Source organism: Nicotiana attenuata, chromosome 1, assembly GCF_001879085.1.
Source record: "Nicotiana attenuata strain UT chromosome 1, NIATTr2, whole genome shotgun sequence".
Taxonomy (NCBI): domain Eukaryota; kingdom Viridiplantae; phylum Streptophyta; class Magnoliopsida; order Solanales; family Solanaceae; genus Nicotiana; species Nicotiana attenuata.
This window is the reverse complement of record NC_031989.1, coordinates 25,570,168-25,578,709: the sequence shown is the minus strand read 5'-3', so window position 1 is coordinate 25,578,709 and position 8,542 is coordinate 25,570,168.

The window sequence follows — 8,542 nt, the reverse complement described above, 5'->3', positions numbered from 1 at the left end:
ATGTTCCCTGGAAGGTTTGTGCCCCTCTTCCAGCAGAATCTTGTGCATGCAATATGCAGGGCTGATCCCCTTGATGTCTGCCATGGTCCACCCAATGGCAGTTTTGCACTCCCTTAGTACCTGCAAAAGCTGTTGAACCTGCACATCTAACAAACCAGATGAGATAATAACAGGTAATGTGGCGTCAGGACCCAGAAATTCATACCTGAGGTGAGCTGGCAATGGCTTTAGTTCTAGCTTAGGTGGTTCTTCGATGGATGGCTTTGCTGGAGGGGTCTCTCTCTTTTCTAAGTGTAAGGGCTCAAACTCTAGATTTCTATCCCAGAACCCTCTACCTTCCAATGCCAACACCCATTCCGCCAAATCCTCACCATTCACCTCATCTAAATTCGTCAAGCATGCAGCAAGGGGATCCTCAGCCGTCAACACCTCAACAAAGGACTCTACAATTACATCCACGGCATCAATAAGAGAACAATTGGCGAACTCACTTGGTCGCCTCATAGATTTCTGCACATTGAATATAATTTCTTCATCATTGAGCCTCATCTTGAGCTCCCCAGTCTCACAATCAATCAGAGCTCTCCCCGTGGCCAAGAATGGTCGTCCTAAGATTATAGGAATTTCTTCATCCACTTTGCAATCCAAGATTACAAAATCTGCAGGGAACACGAATTTCCCCACCTGAATAAGCACATCATCAAGGATCCCAAATGGACGCTTCACAGTCCTGTCGGCCAGCTGCAACAACATAGAGGTGGGTCTAGCTCTCCCAATGCCCAACCTCTTATAAATAACCAGGGGCATAAGATTAATGCTGGCCCCTAAATCACAGAGTGCCTTAGCAAAGACGAAGTTCCCAATAGTGCATGGAATTGTAAAGCTACCTGGATCAGATAGCTTTTCAGCAACAGGTCTAGACACCACTGCACTACAGGTCTGAGTAAGTGTCACCGTAGACAAGTCTTGGAAGTCAAACTTCCGAGACATCAAGTCCTTCATCATTTTAGCGTATCCAGGCATCTCCTTTAAAGCTTCAATCAATGGAATGTTTACCTGGATTTGTTTGAGCATCTCCAAGAACTTTTTATACTGCTCCTCCTTTTGATGTTTAGCCAACCTCTGTGGAAATGGTGCAGGAGGTCTTTTCTTCCCAATCACTTAAAATTTCTCTTTCTCAGCTACTATTTCAACTACTGGCTCAGCTACTTTCTCAGTCTCCTGCTGCGTAATCTTTTCTTCAGGTGCGGGCTGGACTATCACCTCTGTCAATCCCGTAGACTCATCCAGCTCAATGGGCACTGGAATGAGTGTCTCAGCCTGTATGTTTTCTCGAGCTCTCTCTTGCTCAACATCTAGATCCCTGGCATTCCGGAGACTCACCGTCATCAGCTGCTTTAGGCCCTGATCTTTTGGATTGATTTGGGTATCTGCAGGTAATGTCCCTTGAGGACGATTGTTCAGTGACATTGAAATCTGGCCCACTTGTACCTCGATATTTTTGATAGCCGCATCATGTGCATCCACCCTTTCATTTATCTTAGCATTGGACCCAATAACCTGCTGCATCATTGCTTTCAGTTAGGGGTGTTCAAACTGAACCGGAAAACCGCACCAAACTGAAAAACCAAACCAAACCAAACCGATTAAAAACCCCGACTAGGTTTGGTTTGACTTGGTGTGGTATTGAGTAAAAAAACCCGAACCAAACCGACATATAAATATATAAATTTTATTTATATTTTTAAGACTTTATAGTGATTTTTCTTTAGAAAATGTAGAAATGTTTGGGATCTTCTCATGTATTAACCTTGAAAGCCTAAATTAACGAAAAATTATTGTTAGACGACTAAGAAAATAACTATCATGTGTTGCTAAAAAATTTCTCCCATTAGAATATTTTAATAGATCATATGTTTGTCAATTTTTTCCATATTTACTAAACATATATTCACTTATCAAAGCTTTATCTATAATTTTAATAACGTAAGATTGAAATAATATTCATGTAACAAAAAAACCGAAACCCAAAAAACCCGACAAAACCGAACGAATCCAAACCGATATAATTGGTTTGGTTTGGTTTTGATAGAAACCGAACCAACCCGGTCCATGTACACCCCTACTTCTAGTCTTGCAAACCCGTCTTCCTGTCTTCCACCATGCTGCTGTTGAGGTGGGGGGTACCCTTGCTACTGATTGTTGTACCCCTGTGGTCTAGGATACGGTGCCATGTTGTTGGGGGGTCTCATGCCTCCTATGTTTCCGGCGTTATACTGTGGCTGAGGTGGCCTGTACTGCTGCTGAGTTTGCTGACCCCAGTTCTGATTTCCTTGTCTCTGACCCCCATAGTTAGCCACATAGTTCATATCTTCAGGGTGCTGATGATGATGATCATGCTCTGCATTCCAAGGATTACCAATTGGCTGGCTAATGCAAGATGTGCACAAGCCCCCATTGGTAGTATCTACTATATGTACCTGCTGCTTCTGCCCTAATTCCTCCACCTTTTTGGTGAGGATGCTCATTTGTGTCAAGAGAGTCGCCATATTTTCAGCCATTGTATTAGAAGGATCAAGAGGCACTGAGTGCACCACTGGAGTGATAGGTGCATTCTTAGTTGTCCATCCCGAATTCTACGCCATCTTGTCAAGCAAATTCTGACCTTCTCTCCAAGTCTTGCTCAAGAATGCCCCACCAGCAGAGGCATCTACAATATTCTTCATGCTGTCAGACAGTCCCATGTAAAACCGTTGTCCCAACATCTGTTCTGGAACACCGTGGTGGGGACACATAACCAACATTCCTTTAAACCTGCCCCATATCTCGTGTAGTGTCTCCATTGGTTTCTGTTTGAAACTTACAATCTCATCAATTTGTTGAGCAGTTTTGTTGGGCGAATGGAACTTGTTGTGAAATTGCTTGACTAACTCATCCCAAGTTTCTATAGAGTTTATGGGGAGCGAGTTTAGCCAAACCTGAGCACCTCCTGTCACCGACAATGGAAACAATAATAGCCTGATTGCTTCCGGAGTCACGTTGGGTTGCCTTTGAGTTTTGCATATAGACAGGAAGTTCTTCAAGTGCTGCTGAGGATCTTCTGTTTGTGTCCCAGAAAAGAGTCCCTTGTTTTGCAACAAGTGTAGCATGTTATTTGTGATCTGGAACGATTCAGCTTGTATTGCGGGCACAACGATGGCAGTGGCCAGATTGTCAGCTGTGGGTTGTGCCAAGTCATATAGTGCACCCTCAGGCACAGGAGGTGCCACTTCTCTGGCATTTAAGCCAACTTGCTCATTCCTGACGTTTCCATTGGGATCATTTACGTCTCCCATGTCAATTTCGAATTTGTCTGTTTGTTGGGATTGTTGAAGTCTTTTGTTGGCACGATTCAATGTCCGGAATATTTTCTCGGGGTCTGAGAGTCCTTCAAGTAGTTCTCCAGTCCTCGTAGAATTTCTAGGCATACACCCGTGCAACCAGATCAACAACCGTCAAAATTTCAATGGAAAATTGGGTAGAGAGAAAACTGACCACACTAAGAATTTTTGTATTTCTATCAATGGTAATTGATAATTTCGTTAACTCCCCGGCAACGGCGCCAAAAAATTTGATCACGCCCAACTATGCCCTCTAAAAAAGGACTCTGCGGACGTTGCAAATATAACCCGAGTATTACGCCCAGGGTCGAATCCACAGAGAGTTAACCTATCAATCACTATCTTTAGACCCAATAAACTCTTCAGACCCAGTTTCCTAGATGTTTGAATCACAGTTGAAGGTCGCTTTAATAACTGCGATTGCAAGTAAATTAAACAGCTGTAATTAAAATGCTAAGGTTGTAAACAATGATGAGAAAAAGCTAAGGCAATGATTTCCCCTATTGAAAGAATCCCTTCTGTTTATGCTCATACAAATTTACCAACACATCTCTATCAATCATGAACGCTCATCTTACCGTAAATCTCTCCCGAGTAATCATAGTAATATACTAATTGCACTCTCCCGAGATACACTAGCTTACTTTATTTAGCACAATTCACTTTAGATTACACCCAAGGCTTCGTTATCCCTAATCCCGCCTTTAAACCCGCAATTATAGATTCCTCTTATACTTTGGGAGTGGTGTTGTTCAACAATAACCTAAATATGCACTCTTTTCCAAGTTATGCACACTAAATAGACACAGCTAATTGAGGATCCTGTCAATTAACTACAACAAGCACAAAGTTGAACAAATAGAGATTGAAACTAGCAATTTATATTCACATAAACAAGATGTTCATCCCCCAATAGGTTCCATCAAAGCCTTAGACAAAGGATTTAGCTACTCATGGCTATGGGAAAACAAACTAAGATAGAATTCATCATAACTAGCAATAAAAATTAAAGAAAAGAAGAAAGATGTTTTTGGTGATCTCTCACAATTGTTTTTCTTGCCAAGATACTCTAAAATTCAATACATGCCTCTCTTGGGCGAAGTCTTGTATTTAAAATAGGGTTTAGGTCTAAAAATCCCGTGTTTTACACTTTAGTCCCTCAAGTTTTCTGCTTCCGCCGCGGTTCTGCCGCGGTCGCGGTCAAACCGCGGCCAAATGCCTTCTCTGAATCTGAATTTATCCGCAGCTCTCTTCCACCGCGGTTCTACCGCGGTCGCGGTGGAACCGCGGTCAACCCAGTTCTCTGAATCTTCAGGCCTGTTTTCTGTGGTTTACTTGGGGAATTTCACAATTGGCCTTTTTTTCTTCATTTTTGACTCCAAAAGTACTCCCTAGCCTTCCCTGGTCATATATCACCTGCAAATCATGAAAAGCACTAATAGAGCATTTNTTTAAAGCTTCAATCAATGGAATGTTTACCTGGATTTGTTTGAGCATCTCAAAGAACTTTTTATACTGCTCCTCCTTTTGATGCTTGGCCAACCTCTGTGGAAATGGTGCAGGAGGTCTTTTCTTCCCAATCACTTGGGATTTCTCTTTCTCAACTACTATTTCAACTACTGGCTCAGCTACTTTCTCAGTCTCCTGCTGCATATTCTTTTCTTCAGGTGCGGGCTGGACTGTCACCTCTGTCAATCCCGTAGACTCATCCAGCTCAGTGGGCACTGGAATGAGTGTCTCAGCCTGTATGTTTTCTCGAGCTCTCTCTTGCTCTACATCTAGATCCCTGCCATTACGGAGACTCACCGCCATCAGCTGCTTTGGGCCCTGATCTTTTGGATTGATTTGGGTATCTGCAGGTAATGTCCCTTGAGGACGATTGTTCAGTGACATTGAAATCTGGCCCACTTGTACCTCAATATTTTTGATAGCCGCATCATGTGCATCCACCCTTTCATTTATCTTAGCATTGGACCCAATAACCTGCTGCATCATTGCTTCCAGTCTTGCAAACCCGTCTTCCTGTCTTCCACCATGCTGCTGCTGAGGTGGGGGGTACCCTTGCTGCTGATTGTTGTACCCCTGTGGTCTAGGATACGGTGCCATGTTGTTGGGGGGTCTCATGCCTCCCATGTTTCCGGCGTTATACTGTGGCTGAGGTGGCCTGTACTGCTGCTGAGTCTGCTGACCCCAGTTCTGATTTCCTTGTCTCTGACCCCCATAGTTAGCCACATAGTTCATATCTTCAGGGTGCTGATGATGATGATCATGCTCTGCATTCCAAGGATTACCAATTGGCTGGCTAATGCAAGATGTGCACAAGCCCCCATTGGTAGTGTCTACTATATGTACCTGCTGCTTCTGCCCTGATTCCTCCACCTTTTTGGTGAGGATGCTCATTTGTGTCAAGAGAGTCGCCATATTTTCAGCCATTGTATTAGAAGGATCAAGAGGCACTGAGTGCACCACTGGAGTGATAGGTGCATTCCTAGTTGTCCATCCCGAATTCTGCGCCATTTTGTCAAGCAAATTCTGACCTTCTCTCCAAGTCTTGCTCAAGAATGCCCCACCAGCAGAGGCATCTACAATATTCTTCATGCTGTCAGACAGTCCCATGTAAAACCGTTGTCCCAACATCTGTTCTGGAACACCGTGGTGGGGACACATAACCAACATTCCTTTAAACCTGCCCCATGTCTCGTGTAGTGTCTCCATTGGTTTCTGTTTGAAACTTACGATCTCATCAATTTGTTGAGCAGTTTTGTTGGGCGGGTGGAACTTGTTGTGAAATTGCTTGACTAACTCATCCCAAGTTTCTATAGAGTTTATGGGGAGCGAGTTTAGCCAAACCTGAGCAGCTCCTATCACCGAGAATGAAAACAATAATAGCCTGATTGCTTCCGGAGTCACGTTGGGTTGCCTTTGAGTTTTGCAGATAGACAGGAAGTTCTTCAAGTGCTGCTGAGGATCTTCTGTTTGTGTCCCAGAAAAGAGTCCCTTGTTCTGCAACAAGTGTAGCATGTTATTTGTGATCTGGAACGATTCAGCTTGTATTGCGGGCACAACAATGGCAGTGGCCAGATTGTCAGCTGTGGGTTGTGCCCAGTCATATAGTGCACCCTCAGGCACAGGGGGTGCCACTTCTCTGGCATTTAAGCCAACTTGCTCATTCCTGACGTTTCCATTGGGATCGTTTACGTCTCCCATGTCAATTTCGAATTTGTGTGTTTGTTGGGATTGTTGAAGTCTTTTGTTGGCACGATTCAATGTCCGGAATGTTTTCTCGGGGTCTGAGAGTCCTTCAAGTAGTTCTCCAGTCCTCGTAGAATTTCTAGGCATACACCTGTGCAACTAGATCAACAACCGTCAAAATTTCAATGGAAAATTGGGTAGAGAGAAAACTGACCACACCAAGAATTTTTGTATTTCTATCAATGGTAATTGATAATTCCGTTAACTCCCCGGCAACGGCGCCAAAATTTGATCACGCCCAACTATGCCTTAGAAAAAGGACAATGCGGACGTTGCAAATATTACCCGAGTATTACGCCCAGGGTTGAATCCATAGAGAGTTAACCTATCAATCACTATCTTTAGACCCACTAAACTCTTCAGAACCAGTTTCCCAGATGTTTGAATCACAGTTGGATGTCACTTTACTAACTACGATTGCAAGTAAATTAAACAGCTGTAAACTAAGATGCTAAGATTGTAAACAATGATGAGAAGAAGCTAAGGCAATGATTTCCCCTATTGAAAGAATCCCTTCCGTTTATGCTCATACAAATTTACCAACAAATCTCTATCAATCATGAACGCTCATCTTACCGTAAATCTCTCCCGAGTAATCACAGTAATATACTAATTGCACTCTCCTGAGATACACTAGCTTACTTTATTTAGCACAATTCACTTTAGATTACACCCAAGGCTTCGTTATCCCTAATCCCGCCTTTAAACCCGCAATTATAGATTCCTCTTATAATTTGGGAGTGGTGTTGTTCAATAATAACCTAAATATGCACTCTTTTCCAAGTTATGCACACTAAATAGGCTTAGCTAATTGAGGATCCTGTCAATTAACTACAACAAGCACAAAGTTGAACAAATAGAGATTGAAACTAGCAATTTGTATTCACATAAACAAGATGTTCATCCCCCAATAGGTTCCATCAAAGCCTTAGACAAAGGATTTAGCTACTCATGGCTATAGGAAAACAAACTAAGATAGAATTCATCATAACTAGCAATAAAAATCAAAGAAAAGAAGAAAGATATTTTGGGTGATCTCTCACAATTGTTTTACTTGCCAAGATACTCTAAAATTCAATACATGCCTCTCTTGGGCGAAGTCTTGTATTTAAAATAGGGTTTAGGTCTAAAAATCCCGTGTTTTACACTTTAGTCCCTGAAGTTTTCTGCTTCCGCCGCGGTTCTGTCGCGGTCGCGGTCAAACCGCGGCCAAATGCCTTCTCTGAATCTCAAGTTATTCGCAGCTTTCTTCCACCGCGGTTCTACCGCGGTCGCGGTGGAACCGCGGTCAACCCAGTTCTCTGAATCTTCAGGCCTGTTTTGCGTGGTTTACTTGGGGAATTTCACAATTGGCCTCTTTTTCTTCATTTTTTTTGACTCCAAAAGTATTCCCTAGCCTTCCCTGGTCATATATCACCTGCAAGTCATGAAAAACACTAATAAGAGCATTTTGTTATCACTTTTATCATCAAAACTATACAAGAAGGTGGTTATTTAAGGCGTGATTATAGTTAAATTCACCTATCATCGGTCATCCAAAAAGTGCTTTGGATCCTTTGCCTCTCAACAAGATTGATATGTTTGAATAATGATCTATTTATCTATTTATAAATGAAAAAGAAGTCATCCCAAAAGAGAAGTAGGAGTAAAAAGAATTTAGTTTTTTTTTTTTGGATATTAAGGACAATTACATCATTTGAAGGAAGTATCCTATGAAAGAAAAAATGTGTTGTTTGATACAACCAAGAGGACGCCTTGATCCATACTCCTCTTGCATAAACAGAACCAAAATTTGGATTGAGCCTCAAAGACGGGAAAATTGCAGAAATAAGAAGATCAAGAACAAAATCACTTGACGCAGAGTTACAAAAGAGTAAAATATTATATGTTGCAAAAAAACAAAAATATTA